This window comes from Heteronotia binoei, chromosome 21 (assembly GCF_032191835.1).
Source record: "Heteronotia binoei isolate CCM8104 ecotype False Entrance Well chromosome 21, APGP_CSIRO_Hbin_v1, whole genome shotgun sequence".
Taxonomy (NCBI): Eukaryota; Metazoa; Chordata; class Lepidosauria; order Squamata; family Gekkonidae; genus Heteronotia; species Heteronotia binoei.
The window spans coordinates 11,924,539-11,942,651 of record NC_083243.1 but is presented as its reverse complement, the minus strand read 5'-3'; the positions used below and the strand labels follow the sequence as shown (position 1 = coordinate 11,942,651).

Below are 18,113 nucleotides of genomic sequence, written 5' to 3'. Positions count from 1 at the left end.
CAGTCGGATTTCCCACCATCTGCGCCGAAGTTACAGGAAGTGCTGCAGTTTTTGCGTAGCGAACATAAACCGCTAAAACCCAGTTTACATTTGCTACGCAAAAGCCGCGGCACTTCCTGTAACTCCGGCGCAGATGGTGGGAAAACTGACAGACGCCGCGGAGGGAACAGGATTGTGAGTGCGAGGTAAGCTGTGTGCAAAAACGGTCCTTGTCTGTGAAGCCGTGATAAAGGAAGAGAGCCCAATCCCTCCATTTGTTTTACATTCCTTTCAGAAGTTGTTTGCATAGTAAAGAGTAAACGAGAACCTTTTGTTTCCTGTGTTAGTTGGAAGATGTTGGTTGAAATACAGCAGATGATTATATTCAGTAACTCCCTTGTGTAAATTAACCCAGTGAGATCATAAAAGTGCGTGCATGCTAACTGTGTTTATTTTGGCTGCTTTGTGAGACTCTGTGTGTGTGTGTGTTCATTTTCATTTAGTGGAAGTGTAGTCAGCTGCTGGGGGACAAAGACTGTATTCAGGGGAATTGCACTGTTGTATTTTTACTTTTTAATTTTTTTCCCATTTTAGGGAATGGGAAAGTCTCCTGGCTCCACCTCTCAAAGTCCCCAGATATTTTCTGAGTTGGACATGGCAACCCTACTGCTGTATCACACCAGCAGTTCATCTAGCTCAGCATCCTGTCTCACACAGTGGCCAAGCAGTTCCTCTAGAGGGCCAACAACAGGGCACAGAGGCCGAGGCCTTCATAAGAACATCAGAAGAGCCCTGCTGGATCAGATCAGTGGTCCATCTAGTCCAGCATCCTGTCTCACACAGTGGCCAGCCAGTTCCTCTGGAGGGCCAGCAGCAGGGCACAGAGGCCAAGGCTTTCATAAGAACATCAGAAGAGCCCTGCTGGATCAGACCAGGGGTCCATCTAGTCCAGCCTCCTGTCTCACACAGTGGCCAGCCAGTTCCTCTGGAGGGCCACCAACAGGGCACAGAGGCCAAGGCCTTCATGAGAACATCAGCAGAGCCCTGCTGGATCAGACCAGTGGTCCATCTAGTCCAGCATCCTGTCTCACACAGTCGCCAGCCATTTCCTCTGGGCCAACAACAGGGCACAGAGGCCGAGGCCTTCATAAGAACATCAGAAGAGCCCTGCTGGATCAGATCAGTGGTCCATCTAGCCCAGCATCCTGTCTCACACAGTGGCCAGCCAGTTCCTCTGGATGCCCAACAACAGGGCCTAGAGTCTGAGACCTTCCCCTGACGTTGCCTCCTGACACTGGGATTCTGAATGTGGAGGTTTCCCTCAGTCACTGAATGTGGAGGTTCCTCTCAGACATCATGGTTAGTAGCCACTGATAGATATATTCTCCATGAGCCACTGATAAACCTATCCTCCATTAAAGTAGCTGCTCTTAAAATAGCTCCTCTATGCTTAAGTAAACAGATCAAGTCATTATTAGCTTGGTACAAGACGGAGGGAAAGGACGTTATAGAGGAGCTTTGGGGCAATTATTCCAAAGTCCTTCCTCTGGCTGCATCTTGAACATTCTTTGAGATCCACTACCGAAAACTTCTTCCGCCTTCTTCACCCAACCCCAAAAAGGCTGTGAATCTTGGAAGCCACTTCTCGGCCTGCTGCTATTTTAATTCACCTCACACTCCGAGAGCTCACTGACTGGAATTCAATAGAAACTGTTCTCTGTGTGAAAGTAATTTCAGAAAGTAATCTAGTTTATGGAAATGAATGGCATCGAAACACAAAAAAAACCCCAACCCCTCTGCACTGTTTCCGAACAAGTGCTCCGGCTTCAAATATTTGACATGGAAATTTATTTAATCCCTCCGGGGCATGCAGGTTTCACGAGTGTTAACGTCTTTCGAAATGAATTTCACAAATGTTTGTTTGGGATTCCCAGGCAGACAAATAACAGCGGAAATCCAGGCATCGCGCGGGATCGGTCTTAATGATCGAGATCTCAGATGGCTGAGAAGGTTAAAGGGTATGAATTTTAATTGGGGGAGAGACAGAAGATGATGTGCTTGAGGAGGCTAAACCTGCCACTCTGTGTTGCTGTAGCTGAGCCTCCATTTCCCCGGTAGCATTTAAGGCCAAGAAGATTTGGGTACATTTCAGGAAATGTAGCCGCCTCGGTGGGGAGGGCGGGATATAAATCGAATAAAATGGAATGAAATGAAGGAAAGAAGAAGAAGGAAGAAGAAGATGACGACGACGATGATGGTGGTGATGATGATGATTATATTGAATTTATATCCCGCCCTCCACTCCGAATCTCAGAGTGACTCACAATCTCCTAAGAACATAAGAACACAAGAACATAAGAGAAGAAGAAGATATTAGATTTATATCCCACCCTCCACTCCGAAGAGTCTCAGAGCGGCTCACAATCTCCTTTCCCTTCCTCCCCCACAACAGACACCCTGTGGGGTAGATGAAGATATTGGATTTATATCCCGCCCTCCGCTCCGAAGAGTCTCAGAGCGGCTCACAATCTCCTTTCCCACAACAGACACCCTGTGAGGTAGATGAAGATATTGGATTTATATCCCGCCCTCCACTCCGAAGAGTCTCAGAGCGGCTCACAATCTCCTTTCCCTTCCTCCCCCACAACAGACACCCTGTGAGGTGGTGGGGCTGGAGAGGGCTCTCACAGCAGCTGCCCTTTCAAGGACAACCTCTGCCAGAGCTATGGCTGACCCAAGGCCATGCCAGAGGTGCAAGTGGAGGAGTGGGGAATCAAACCCGGTTCTCCCAGATAAGAATCCATGCACTTAACCACTACACCAAACTGGCCATGTTGGATCAGGCCAATGGCCCATCCATTCCAACACTCTGTATCACACAGTGGCCAATATATACACACACACACTGTGGCTAAGAGCCACTGATGGACCTCTGCTCCATATTTTTATCCAATCCCCTTTATCTTCCTCCCCCACCACAAACACCCTGTGAGGTGGGTGGGGCTGGAGAGGACTCTCACAGCAGCTGCCCTTTCAAGGACAACCTCTGCCAAAGCTACGGCTGACCCAAGGCCATTCCAGAAGCTGCAAGCGGAGGAGTGGGGAATCAAACCCGGTTCTCCTAGATAAGAGTCGGTGCACTTAACCACTACACCAAACTGGCTCTACTTAACTCACTACCCCAAACTGGAAAGAGGGCACGGTTCTTATTCAAGTGAAAAAGAACATCTGCACGCATTGTGGGGAATCCTAAATGGACCAACTGTGGAAGAGAAGAGAAAGAGATTAGGCCTCATCTCTGTTGGATGTTGTAACTCTGCCTGCGAAAGGATCTCGGTGAAGAGAATTCTCTCACTGGGGAACACTTGGCAGTTGACCCCACCCACTTATCTGTTAGACCAGAGGTGTCAAACTTGTGGCCTGGGGGCTGAATCAGGCCCCCGGAGGGCTCCTATCAGGCCCCCGAGCAACTGGCTGTCATCTGCTTCCTTCTCCCTCTCTCTTGCTTCCTTCTGCATCACAACTTGCTTTGCCAGACTTGCTCAATCGCACAGGAGCTACAGAGCAAAGCCTCTATTTTCTCATTAGGGTTTGTAGAGTCTTTCGGGACCTCTATTTTCTCCATTGGCTGAGGCTCCTCCCTTGGGGAGGAAGGGGGAGAGGGAGAGCTTGCTTTGTCAGGCTCTCTCAATTGCACAGGCAAACAAATAACTGTGAAAAATTAACGAAAATTATTTCATACACCATCTATTCAAAAACAGCTTATAGCAATATAATATCACTACATCATTTACTATTACCTACAATGCTATAATCACAATCCTAAAACAGTTAATAATCACAATCATAAAATTGTTAAAGTGCTGGTGCTCAAAAAATTATAACTATATATTATATAACTCAAGGTAGTCCCCTGAGCAAACACCAGTCGTTTCCGACTCTGGGGTGACGTTGCTTTCACAACGTTTTCACGGCAGACTTTTTACGGGATGGATTGCCATTGCCTTCCCCAGTCATATACACTTTCCCCCCAGTAAGCTGGGAACTCCTTTGACCGACCTCGGACGGATGGAAGGCCGAGTCAACCTCGAGCCGGCTACCTGAATTTAAGGAAAAGGAAAGGTCCCCTGAGCAAACACCAGTCGTTTCAGACTCTGGGGTGACATTGCTTTCACAACGTTTTCACAGCAGACTTTTTACGGGGTGGTTTGCCATTGCCTTCCCCAGTCATCTACACTTTCCCCCCAGCAAGCTGGGGACTCATTTGACCGACCTCGGAAGGATGGAAGGCTGAGTCAACCCTGAGCCGGCTACCTGAATCCAGCTTCCGCTGGGATCGAACTCAGGTCGTGAGCAGAGAGTTCAGACTGCAGTGCTGCAGCTTTACCACTCTGCGCCACGGGGCTCTTACATATTCTATAACTAATTATAAATTATAAAAGTTATAACATAGAGGTTTATGTTATACCCACCTTATCTTATGAATGTTCTTGCTGATAGGAGTACAGCGTTGGACGTGGGCGTTTGAGAAGAGCTTGGAAGCCATAAAGATCGTTTGCAACGTAATTTTTTGAGCACCAGAACTTTAACAATACCCGACGAAGTGGGTGAAATTTCGCGGATTTTAAAAGCTGGAAGAGGACGTCTACGCTATACTGAAATGAACTGATCGAACTTTGGACTGTTTTGTTTTGTATTTTGTTTTAGCATTGTGATTATAGTATTGTAGGTAATAGTAATTGATGTAGTGATATTATATTGCTATAAGCCAGGGGTGACCAACGGTAGCTCTCCAGATGTTTTTTGCCTACAACTCCCATCAGCCCCAGCCAGCATGGTCAATGGCTGGGGCTGATGGGAATTGTAGGCAAAAAAACATCTGGAGAGCTACCATTGGCCACCCCTGCTATAAGCTGTTTTTTTAATAGATTGTGTTTGAAATAATTTCATTATTTTTTTCAGTTATTTGTTTGCCTTTGCCTTTCGCTGTGGTTGCTCAGTCTCTCAGTCTCTCAATTGCACAGCAGAGCTACTGAGCCAAGCCTCTCTTCCTTCTATTGGCTGAGTCTCTTCCCCTTCCTGGTCCTCTGGGGAAGGAAGGAAAGAGCCAGAGCTTCCTGGATTGCACAAGAGAGATACAAAGAAAGCACCTTTAAGACCAGTGAATGCTACTGTTTTAAGCATGGTTTATTTTAAGTTTTTTAAATGAGAAATCTTTAATTTTGTTTGTCCATGTCCTTTATAAAGTTTATATATCTGCTACCTGGCATTACGTTTCATGACACACATGGCCCGGCCCAAGAATCTCCTTCATCTCCTTCCCCCACAACAGACAACCTGTGAGGTGGGTGGGGCTGAGAGGGCTCTCCCAGCAGCTGCCCTTATAAGGACAGAGTCTCAGAGCGGCCTACAATCTCCTTTCCCTTCCTCCCCCACAACAGACACCCTGTGAGGTGGGTGGGGCTGAGAGGGCTCTCCCAGCAGCTGCCCTTTTAAGGACAGAGTCTCAGAGCAGCCTACAATCTCCTTTCCCTTCCTCCCCCACAACAGACAACCTGTGAGGTGGGTGGGGCTGAGAGGGCTCTCCCAGCAGCTGCCCTTTTAAGGACAGAGTCTCAGAGCAGCCTACAATCTCCTTTCCCTTCCTCCCCCACAACAGACATCGTTTGAGGTGGGTGGGGCTGCCCTTTCAAGGACAACCTCTGCCAGAGCTATGGCTGACCCAAGGCCATTCCAGCAGCTGCAAGTAGAGGAGTGGGGAATCAAACCCGGTTCTCCCAGATAAGAGTCCGCACACTTAACCACTACAGGTCTACCAAGGTCTCATTTATGTCAGCTCTGGGCCACATGACAAATGAGTTTGACACCCCTGATTTAGGCTAAACTCCTGCTCCCTGCAGCAACCAGCTAGATGCCTCCACGAAGTTCATAAGCAGCACCATGAAGGGACCTGACCTACAGAGTCTACCCTTCCGAGCAGCCGTTTTCTCCAGGGGAGCTGATCTCTGCCAGCTGGAGATCAGTTGTAAAAGCGGGAGATCTCCAGGCCCCACCTGGAGGCCGGCAACCCTATAAACTGGACTCTTACTCTTTTCTACTATTAGGTGCCAGTTTGGCTCCGGCTAGAGAAAACCGTCCAAAAAACACCCAGCCGAAAAGCAGTCTCCTGGCTTCGCTCTCCTCCATAGGGTTGCCAATCCCCAGGTGGAGGCAGGGGATCCCCGGTTTGGAGACCCTCCCCCCACTTCAGAGTTATCAGAAAGCAGAAGGGGGGGAAAATATCTGCTGGGCACTCCATTATTCCCTATGGAGACTGATTCCCACAGGTTAGAATGGAGAATTGATCCACGGGTATCTGGGGCTGTAGGGGGACGGGGTTTTTTGAGGCAGAGGTACCAACGCTTCATTGTAGCATCTGCTGCCTCTTCTCAAAACACCCTCCGAGTTTCAAAAGGATTGGACCAGGGAGTCCAATTTTACGAACCCCCAAAGAAGGTGCCCCTATCCTTCATTATTTCCAAAGGAGGCAAGGCATTTAAGAGGTGTGGAGTCCCTTTAAATGTGATGGCCAGAGCTCCCTTTGGGGTTCAATGATGCTTGTCTCAACCTTGCTCCTGCCTCCACCCCAATGTCTCCTGGCTCCACCCCCAAAGTCTCCTGGCTCCACCCCCAAAGTCTCCTGGCTCCACCCCCAAAGTCCCCAGATATTTCTTGAATTGGACCTGGCAACCCTACTCCCCGACCTTCCCACCAGCCACTGGCTTCCAGATAGGGTTGCCAAGTCCAATTCAAGAAATATCTGGGGCCTTTGGGGGCAGAGCCAGGAGACTTTGGGGGGGGGTGGAGCCAGGAGACATTGGGGTGGAGCCAGGAGATATTGGGGGTGGAGCCAGGCAAGCATAGGTTGTGACAAGCATAATTGAACTCCAAAGAGAGTTTTGGCCATCACGTTGAAAGGGACCGCACATCACATTTAAATGCCTTGCCTCCATTGGAAATAATGAAGAATAGGGGTACTTTCTTTGGGGGCTCATAAAATTGGACTCCCTGGTGCAATCCTTTTGAAACTTGGAGGGTGTTTTGAGAACAGGAAATAATTATTTCCATTGGAAATAATGAAGGATAGGGGCACCTTCTTTTAGGACTCACAGAATTGGACCCCCTGGTCCAATCTTTTGGAGACTTGGAGGATGCTTTGGGGAGAGGCACTGGATGCTGTGCTGAAAATTTGCTGCCTCTACCTCAAATAACAGCCCCAGAGACCCACCGACCAATTTTCCATTATTTCCTATGGAAATTGCTCCTTTTAGGGAATAACAGAGTGCGCCCAACAGACATAAGAGAAGCCATGTTGGATCAGGCCAATGGCCCATCCAGTCCAACACTCTGTGTCACATAAGAACATAAGAGAAGCCATGTTGGATCAGGCCAATAGACCATCCAGTCCAACACTCTGTGTCACATAAGAACATAAGAGAAGCCATGTTGGATCAGGCCAATGGCCTATCCAGTCCAACACTCTGTGTCACATAAGAACATAAGAGAAGCCCTGTTGGATCAGGCCAATGGCCCCTCCAGTCCAACACTCTGAGTCACACATAAGAACATAAGAGAAGCCCTGTTGGATCAGGCCAATGGCCCCTCCAGTCCAACACTCTGTGTCACATAAGAACATAAGAGAAGCCATGTTGGATCAGGCCAATGGCCCCTCCAGTCCAACACTCTGTGTCACATAAGAACATAAGAGAAGCCATGTTGGATCAGGCCAATGGACCATCCAGTCCAACACTCTGTGTCACATAAGAACATAAGAGAAGCCATGTTGGATCAGGCCAATGGCCCCTCCAGTCCAACACTCTGTGTCACATAAGAACATAAGAAAAGCCATGTTGGATCAGGCCAATGGCCCATCCAGTCCAACACTCTGTGTCACATAAGAACATAAGAGAAGCCATGTTGGATCAGGCCAATGGCCTATCCAGTCCAACACTCTGTGTCACATAAGAACATAAGAGAAGCCCTGTTGGATCAGGCCAATGGCCCCTCCAGTCCAACACTCTGAGTCACACATAAGAACATAAGAGAAGCCATGTTGGATCAGGCCAATGGCCCCTCCAGTCCAACACTCTGTGTCACATAAGAACATAAGAAAAGCCATGTTGGATCAGGCCAATGGCCCATCCAGTCCAACACTCTGTGTCACATAAGAACATAAGAGAAGCCATGTTGGATCAGGCCAATGGCCTATCCAGTCCAACACTCTGTGTCACATAAGAACATAAGAGAAGCCCTGTTGGATCAGGCCAATGGCCCCTCCAGTCCAACACTCTGAGTCACACATAAGAACATAAGAGAAGCCCTGTTGGATCAGGCCAATGGCCCCTCCACTCCAACACTCTGTGTCACATAAGAACATAAGAGAAGCCATGTTGGATCAGGCCAATGGCCCCTCCAGTCCAACACTCTGTGTCACATAAGAACATAAGAGAAGCCTTGTTGGATCAGGCCAATGGCCCATCCAGTCCAACACTCTGGGTCACATAAGAACATAAGAGAAGCCATGTTGGATCAGGCCAATGGACCATCCAGTCCAACACTCTGTGTCACATAAGAACATAAGAGAAGCCCTGTTGGATCAGGCCAATGGCCCATCCAGTCCAACACTCTGTGTCACATAAGAACATAAGAGAAGCCATGTTGGATCAGGCCAATGGACCATCCAGTCCAACACTCTGTGTCACATAAGAACATAAGAGAAGCCATGTTGGATCAGGCCAATGGACCATCCAGTCCAACACTCTGTGTCACATTTCCCTTCCCCCTCCCCCGCTTTCTGATGACCCTGAATAGGGGGGGGGGGGGCTCCCAACCGGGAGATCCCCTGCCCCCACCTGGGGATTGGCAACCCTGCTTCCAGCATGCCGGCCTGCTGCCCTCCCGCCTCCCAGCTCATCTCTGTGACACCGGAGAAGGGCTCTCCTCCGGCTGGAACCCTCCCCTCTCATTACCTCAGCCAGCAGGGAACACAAAGCCCTCTGTTTCCCTCCAGCAGCCTCTTTCATGAATAGGCTGCCGAGGCAGGGGGAGGATAAGGTTTGACGGGCAGGGGAAGCGGGAAGAGAAGAAGTCCCACCCAGGGCATCGTTTTCATTGAGAGAAGAAAAAGGCTCCGGCCTGCTATTCAAAGGCAGGCATGTACTTTCCCCTCCCCGGACCTTAGTACTGCCTTGCCGGCTTTTATGGCAGCCTAACCCCAGTGACCCCGGGGTGTGTCCACAGCCATGGGAGAGTGAATCAACGGAGAGACCTCGTTCCAGCCGCGATGGAGCTTTGACTCTTTGGCGCTTTCTTGCATTTATCCATTCAGGGGTTTGGGGTTTTTTGAGCCTGTCTCAGCCGTGGCAGCTTGCCAGTTGCACAAGAGATCTGTACAAACAAAATGATTTTCTTTTTTTTTGGGGGGGGGTACTTTAAAATGCAATTTAATACAATATTAAATCACTCAATGCACAGCAGCCAAGAAGGTCTGAGCGCCTGCTCCGGCTGCAACGCCACTGAGGATGTTCTCCGCAGCTGAGAACGAAACGTCTGGAAGGAAAACTTTCTCCAGTAGAACACGGCACTTGATCCCGAAAGATTCTACAAACCCTAATAATACAATATTGTGCTAACTTCAGCTTGGGAAATTCCTGGAGATCTGGATAAGAGTTACCAGGCTGGGGTCCCCAAAATTGGGCCCATATGTACCACGGCATCCACACACACCTTTCCTGGTTTTTTTGTTGTTGTTCAGTCGCATGGTTGAGTCCGACTCTTTGCAACCCCGTGGACCAAGTCATGCCAGGCCCTCCTGTATTCCACCATCCTCCGAAGTTTGCTCAAATTCGTGTTCGTTACATCAGTAACGCTGTCCAGCCATCTCATCTTTTGCCGTTCCCTTCTTCTTTTGCCTTCTGTCTTTCCCAGCATCAGGATCTTCTCCAGTGAGGGCTCCCTTCTCATTTGGTGGCCAAAGGATTTGAGCTTCAGCTTCAGCATCTGACCTTCCGGGGAGCAGTCTGGGTTGATTTCCCTTAGGACTGACTGATTAGATCTTCTTGCAGTCCAAGGGACTCTCAAGAGTCTTCTCCAGAGAGTTCTCCCTTCTCATTTGGTGGCCAAAGTATTAGAGCTTCAGCATCTGACCTTCCAGGGAACAGTCTGAGTTGATTTCCCTTAAGACTGACTGATTAGATCTTCTTGCAGTCTGAGGGACTCTCAAGAGTCTTCTCCAGAGAGTTCTCCCTTCTCATTTGGTGGCCAAAGTATTGGAGCTTCAGCTTCAACATCTGACCTTCCAGGGAACAGTCAGGGTTGATTTCCCTGAGGACTGACTGATTGGACCTTCTTGCAGTCCAAGGGACTCTCAAGATTCTCCTCCAGAACCACAGCTCAAAAGCATCTATTCTTCTGCGCTCGGCCTTCCTTATGGTCCAGCTCTCACAGCCATACATTACTACTGGAAATACCATCGCTTTGACTATATGGACTTTTGTTGGCAGGGTGATGTCTCTACTTTTTATTATACTGCCCAGGTATAAGACACCATAGCTGTCCTCCCAAGGAGCAAAAGTCTTTTAATTTCATGGCTACAGTCAACATCTGCAGTGATCTTGGATCCCAGAAATGTGAAGTCTGTCACGACTTCCATGTCGTCCCCTTCTATTTACCAAGGTGTGATGGGACCTTTCCTGGTACCTGTCGAGTATTTTTAGAAAGTAGGCAGGGCCAGGAGGGAGTTTTGTCCAGCAAGACTTCCTATTGGCCATTGGAGATTTCATTGGCTGTGCAGATTTTTTTAAAAAAAATTACTTTGGCAGCAGCCGAAGAATTTGCACTGTGTGGAAGAAGGTAAACTCTGACAGCCATTTTGTGCTTGGCTCCACCTCTTGCAGCAGCCATTTGGTGGCAACCATTTTGTGGTTGTACCCACATATTCTGTCAGAATTCCAAAGGGGCACCCAGTCTCAAAAATGTTTTGTCCAAAGCAGTCACTATTTGTTCAATTTTTGAACAAAGTCCTCTTGTGGATCAAAAACTGGCTAATTAATAAGAAGCAGAGGTTGAGTATAAATGGGCAGTCTTCGCAGTGGAAGACAGTAAGCAGTGGAGTGTCGCAGGGCTCGGTACTGGGTCCCATGCTCTTTAACTTGTTCATTATTGACTTGGAGTGAGCAGTGAAGTGGCCAAGTTTGCAGAAGAAGATGATGTTGGATTTATAAACCGCCCTCCACTCCGAATCTCAGAGCGGCTCACAATCTCCTTTCCCTTCCTCCCCCACAACAGACATCCTGTGAGGTGGGTGGGGCTGAGAGGGCTCTCCCAGCAGCTGCCCTTTCAAGGACAGAGTCTCAGAGCGGCCTACAATCTCCTTTCCCTTCCTCCCCCACAACAGACACCCTGTGAGGTGGGTGGGGCTGAGAGGGCTTTCCCAGCAGCTGCCCTTCCAAGGACAGAGTCTCAGAGCGACCCGCAATCTCCTTTCCCTTCCTCCCCCACAACAGACACCCCGGGGTGGGGCTGAGAGGGGTCTCCCAGCAGCTGCCCTTCCAAGGACAGAGTCTCAGAGTGACCTGCAATCTCCTTTCCCTTCCTCCCCCACAACAGACACCCTGTGAGGTGAGTGGAGCTGAGAGGGCTCTCCCAGCAGCTGCCCTTCCAAGGACAGAGTCCCAGAGCAGCCTACCATCTCCTTTCCCTTCCTCCCGCACAACAGACTGTGAGGTGGGTGGGGCTGAGAGGGCTCTCACAGCAGCTGCCCTTCCAAGGACAGAGTCTCAGAGCAGCCTACAATCTCCTTTCCCTTCCTCCCCCACAACAGACACCCTGTGAGGTGGGAGGGGCTGAGGGGGCGCTCTCAGCAGCTGCCCTTCCAAGGACAGAGTCTCAGAGCGGCTTACAATCTCCTTTCCCTTCCTCCCCCACAATAGACACCCTGTGAGGGAGGTGGGGCTGAGAGGGCTCTCCCAGCAGCTGCCCTTCCAAGGACAGAGTCTCAGAGCTACCTGCAATCTCCTTTCCCTTCCTCCCCCACAACAGACACCCTGTGAGGTGGGTGGGGCTGGAAAGGGCTCTCCCAGCAGCCGCCCTTTCAAGGACAACCTCTTCCAGAGCTATGGCTGACCCAAGGCCATTCCAGCAACTGCAAATGGAGGAGTGGGGAATCAAACCTGGTTCTCTCAGATAAGAGTCCACGCACTTAACCATTACACCAAACTGGCTTTCCCTAGAGGTAGGTTGTGTGTGTTAAATGCCATCAAGTTGCGTCCAGCTTATGACAGCCTTATGAATGAGTAGACGCCCTACTGTTAACAGCCTTGCTCAACTTTCCCTAGGATCTTTGCCTTTTCCAGTGACCCTTGCTTTCTCAAGATGTGACCTAAGTACAATAGCCTCAGTTTAGTTATTTAAGCTTTTAGGGAGAGCTCAGACTTGATTTGGTCTAGAACCCACTTCTCTTTTGGGCAGTCCAAAATCTCTGTAAAACTCTCCTCCAGGACCACATATATTTGAGGGGCTGGGGCTAAGTTGCAGAACACCTTTTTGGCACGCAGAAGGTCCCAGGTTCAATCCCCGGCATCTCCAGTTGAAAAGGACCAGGCGGGAGGTGATGGGAAAGACTCAGCCTGAGACCGTGAGGAGTCCTAAAGTGGGGCTGTAGCCCAGTGGTAGAGCATCTGTTAGGCATGCAGAAGGTCCCAGCTTCAATCCCTGGCATCTCCAGTTGAAAAGGACCAGGCGGGAGGTGATGGGAAAGACTCAGCCTGAGACCGTGAGGAGTCCTAAAGTGGGGCTGTAGCCCAGTGGTAGAGCATCTGTTAGGCATGCAGAAGGTCCCAGCTTCAATCCCTGGCATCTCCAGTTGAAAAGGACCAGGTGGGAGGTGATGGGAAAGACCTCAGCCTGAGATCATGAAGAGTCCTAAAGTGGGCCTGTAGCTCACAGGTAGAGCATCTGTTTGGCATGCAGAAGGTCCCAGGTTCAATCCCCGGCATCTCCAGTTGAAAAGGACCAGGTGGGAGGTGATGGGAAAGACCTCAGCCTGAGACTGTGAAGAGTCCTAAAGTGGGCCTGTAGCTCACTGGTAGAGCATCTGCTTGGCATGCAGAAGGTCCCAGGTTCAATCCCCGGCATCTCCAGTTGAAAAGGACCAGGTGGGAGGTGATGGGAAAGACCTCAGCCTGAGACTGTGAAGAGTCCTAAAGTGGGCCTGTAGCTCACTGGTAGAGCATCTGCTTGGCATGCAGAAGGTCCCAGGTTCAATCCCCGGCATCTCCAGTTGAAAAGGACCAGGTGGGAGGTGATGGGAAAGACCTCAGCCTGAGACTGTGAAGAGTCCTAAAGTGGGCCTGTAGCCCAGTGGTAGAGCATCTGTTAGGCATGCAGAAGGTCCCAGCTTCAATCCCTGGCATCTCCAGTTGAAAAGGACCAGGCGGGAGGTGATGGGAAAGACTCAGCCTGAGACCGTGAGGAGTCCTAAAGCGGGGCTGTAGCCCAGTGGTAGAGCATCTGTTAGGCATGCAGAAGGTCCCAGCTTCAATCCCTGGCATCTCCAGTTGAAAAGGACCAGGCGGGAGGTGATGGGAAAGACTCAGCCTGAGACCGTGAGGAGTCCTAAAGTGGGGCTGTAGCCCAGTGGTAGAGCATCTGTTAGGCATGCAGAAGGTCCCAGCTTCAATCCCTGGCATCTCCAGTTGAAAAGGACCAGGCGGGAGGTGATGGGAAAGACTCAGCCTGAGACCGTGAGGAGTCCTAAAGCGGGGCTGTAGCCCAGTGGTAGAGCATCTGTTAGGCATGCAGAAGGTCCCAGCTTCAATCCCTGGCATCTCCAGTTGAAAAGGACCAGGCGGGAGGTGATGGGAAAGACTCAGCCTGAGACCGTGAGGAGTCCTAAAGTGGGGCTGTAGCCCAGTGGTAGAGCATCTGTTAGGCATGCAGAAGGTCCCAGCTTCAATCCCTGGCATCTCCAGTTGAAAAGGACCAGGCGGGAGGTGATGGGAAAGACTCAGCCTGAGACCGTGAGGAGTCCTAAAGTGGGGCTGTAGCCCAGTGGTAGAGCATCTGTTAGGCATGCAGAAGGTCCCAGCTTCAATCCCTGGCATCTCCAGTTGAAAAGGACCAGGCGGGAGGTGATGGGAAAGACTCAGCCTGAGACCGTGAGGAGTCCTAAAGTGGGGCTGTAGCCCAGTGGTAGAGCATCTGTTAGGCATGCAGAAGGTCCCAGCTTCAATCCCTGGCATCTCCAGTTGAAAAGGACCAGGTGGGAGGTGATGGGAAAGACTCAGCCTGAGACCGCGAAGAGTCATAAAGTGGGGCTGTAGCTCACTGGTAGAGCATCTGCTTTCCATGCAGAAGGTCCCAGGTTCAATTCCCGGCATCTCCAGTTGAAAAGGACCAGGTGGGAGGTGATGGGAAAGACCTCAGCCTGAGATCATGAAGAGTCCTAAAGTGGGCCTGTAGCTCACAGGTAGAGCATCTGTTTGGCATGCAGAAGGTCCCAGGTTCAATCCCCGGCATCTCCAGTTGAAAAGGACCAGGTGGGAGGTGATGGGAAAGACCTCAGCCTGAGACTGTGAAGAGTCCTAAAGTGGGCCTGTAGCTCACTGGTAGAGCATCTGCTTGGCATGCAGAAGGTCCCAGGTTCAATCCCCAGCATCTCCAGTTGAAAAGGACCAGGCGGGAGGTGATGGGAAAGATCTCAGCCTGAGACCGTGATGAGCCACTGTCAGTCTGTGTAGGCAATACTGACTTTGATAAATGAAAACAGTGGAACGAATAATAATGAATGGATAAATTCATTTGGCAAGGAAAAAAACCTAGAATAAAATTCAGAATATTACAAGATTCAAAGCCAAGAGGTGGATTTGCATTGCCCGATTGGGAATTATATTATAGAGCCTCTATAATGGTTTGGATAAAAGACGGATAAACTTACAGAACAAGAGATTATTGACGATAGAAGGACATGAGCTGAAAACGGGATGGCACGCATATCTGTGGTATCAGAAAGCAGAGAACCATAAATATTTTAAGAACCACCTTCTTAGGAAATCCCTGTTAATAACCTGGGAGAAGATCAAGATGCGGATGTATAGGGAAATATCTCTGTGGGTGTCACCTGTGGAAGCTTTTTCAGAACCGAACCTGCTAGACTGGCAGAATATTTTGAGAGATAAGTAGCTACTTTACTAGGATGCCTCCCTGAAAACTAATGATAAGTTAAGAAGTCAAAATGTCAACTTAGACTGGTGGACAAGAGCACAAATACGATCGAGATATGAGAAAGACAAAACTCAAGGCTTTGAGAAATATCTACTGCCGTTTGATAAAATTATTCTTGGCACGGATAAGAAGCTGATTAAGAAGATCTATGCCATTTTGTTGCAGCAAAAGATGAAGGAGGAGGTAATTAAGGAAACTATGGGCGCAGAACCTGGACCATAACGTTCAGCTAGACCAGTGGAAACAAATCTGGTGAACAAACTTGAAAATAACTTAGTATTTTAAAAGTATTTTTCCTTACTCCCTTTCCCTTCCTCTCTCCCTTTCTCTTACTTCCGTCCCTCTTTTATGAAACTTAGTAAGGATGGTACCTAGCATCTGATAAGTTAGCTAAGATGTACCTTGGTATGACAAACAACTGTTGGAAATGTTGTAGTAAGGAGGGGTCCTTTTATCATATGTGGTAGTAATGTAATAACGCAAAAAAATATTGGGCTGTGATTCACAAGATGCTCCAAAATGCATGTCATATGATAATCCCATTTAAAAGCCAAAATGCTTTCTGTTGAATGTAATACCAGAAATGACTGAGACGAAAATTAGATACCTACTGTATGTATCCACATGTTAATGGCGGCAAGTATCCAGCACGCAAAGTACTGGAAGAAGGCAGACCTACCAACCAAAGAAGAGGTGATCACAAAGATTTTTGAAAAGGCTGAAATGGACATACTAACAGACCTCTTGAGAGAAGAGAGCAAACATAATTTTAAGATAATGTGGCGACTTTTCTTCGCATGGCTGGCAAAATCTAACTTGGAGAAGTTATGACTGATCAAGCATGATAAATTAATATTATTATAGAGTCTGCAAGCTTTATATTTTAGGAGACAGAGATTATCGATTGGAGCAAGAGTTTAAGTATGTACAAGGAAATGATGTATTGCTGGAGAAACAATGAGAAACTGAAAGGTATTTTTAAAGTATTTTCCCTTACTCCCTTTCGCTTCCTCTCTCCCTTCCCCTTACTTCCGTCCCTCTTTTATGAAACTTAGTAAAAAATATTAAACAGGAAAACAGTGGAACAAATAATTAGTCAGAACTGGAGACAGCTGTGTCAATGTATCATTCTTAATTGTAGGGAACGAAGAGTAATTTGGCTGAGACTTTGGGTGCTGTCACACTTGGAGAAACGTCGACTGCGGGGTGACATCATAGAGGTTTACAAGATAATGCATGGGACGGAGAAAGTAGAGAAAGAAGTCCTTTTCTCCCTTTCTCACAGTACAAGAACTCGTGGGCATTCGATGAAATTGCTGAGCAGACAGGTTAAAACGGATAAAAGGAAGTCCTTCTTCACCCAAAGGGTGATTAACATGTGGAATTCACTGCCACAGGAGGTGGTGGCGGCCACAAGCATAGCCACCTTCAAGAGGGGCTTAGACAAAAATATGGAGCAGAGGTCCATCAGTGGCTATTAGACACAGTGTGTGTGTGTGTGTGTATTTGGCCACCGTGTGACACAGAGTGTTGGACTGGATGGGCCATTGGCCTGATCCAGCATGGCTTCTCTTATGTTCTTATGTGTGACACAGAGTGTTGGACTGGATGGGCCATTGGCCTGATCCAGCATGGCTTCTCTTATGTTCTTATGTGTGACACAGAGTGTTGGACTGGATGGGCCACTGGCGTGACCCAGCATGGCTTCTCTTATGTTCTTATGTGTGACACAGAGTGTTGGACTGGATGGGCCACTGGCCTGATCCAGCATGGCTTCTCTTATGTTCTTATGTGTGACACAGAGTGTTGGACTGGATGGGCCATTGGCCTGATCGAACATGGCTTCTCTTATGTTCTTATGTGTGACACAGAGTGTTGGACTGGATGGGCCACTGGCGTGATCCAGCATGGCTTCTCTTATGTTCTTATGTGACACAGAGTGTTGGACTGGATGGGCCACTGGCCTGATCCAGCATGGCTTCTCTTATGTTCTTATGTGTGACACAGAGTGTTGGACTGGATGGGCCACTGGCCTGATCCAGCATGGCTTCTCTTATGTTCTTATGTGTGACACAGAGTGTTGGACTGGATGGGCCATTGGCCTGATCCAGCATGGCTTCTCTTATGTTCTTATGTGTGACACAGAGTGTTGGACTGGATGGGCCATTGGCCTGACCCAACATGGCTTCTCTTATGTTCTTAAGTGTGACACCGAGTGCTGGACTGAATGGGCCATTGGCCTGATCCAGCATGGCTTCTCTTATGTTCTTATGTGACACAGAGTGTTGGACTAGATGGGCCACTGGCCTGATCCAACATGGCTTCTCTTATGTTCTTATGTGACACAGAGTGTTGGACTGGATGAGCCACTGGCCTGACCCAACATGGCTTCTCTTATGTTCTTATGTGACACAGAGTGTTGGACTGGATGGACCATTGGCCTGATCCAACAGGGCTTCTCTTATGTTCTTATGTGACACAGAGTGTTGGACTGGATGGGCCACTGGCCTGACCCAACATGGCTTCTCTTATGTTCTTATGTGACACAGAGTGTTGGACTGGATGGACCATTGGCCTGATCCAACAGGGCTTCTCTTATGTTCTTATGTGACACAGAGTGTTGGACTGGATGGGCCACTGACCTGACCCAACATGGCTTCTCTTATGTTCTTATGTGACCCAGAGTGTTGGACTGGATGGGCCATTGGCCTGATCCAACAGGGCTTCTCTTATGTTCTTACCTGAACCCAGCTTCCGCCGGGATCGAACTCAAGTTGCGAACAGAGCTTAGGACTGCAGCTTTACCACTCTGCGCCATGGGGCTCTTGGAGTGGAATTGGGGTGTGGGGGGGGGGATGAACGTGCTGGAAATG

At 49.0% G+C, this 18,113-nt stretch overlaps 1 non-coding gene across 1 annotated transcript; it reads left to right on the top strand.

The window, feature by feature from the left end:
• Positions 1 to 14,329: 14,329 nt before the first annotated feature.
• TRNAG-UCC (transfer RNA glycine (anticodon UCC)) lies at positions 14,330 to 14,401 on the top strand. The gene has a single exon. It is a non-coding gene; the product is annotated as a tRNA-Gly (tRNA).
• Positions 14,402 to 18,113: the final 3,712 nt, after the last annotated feature.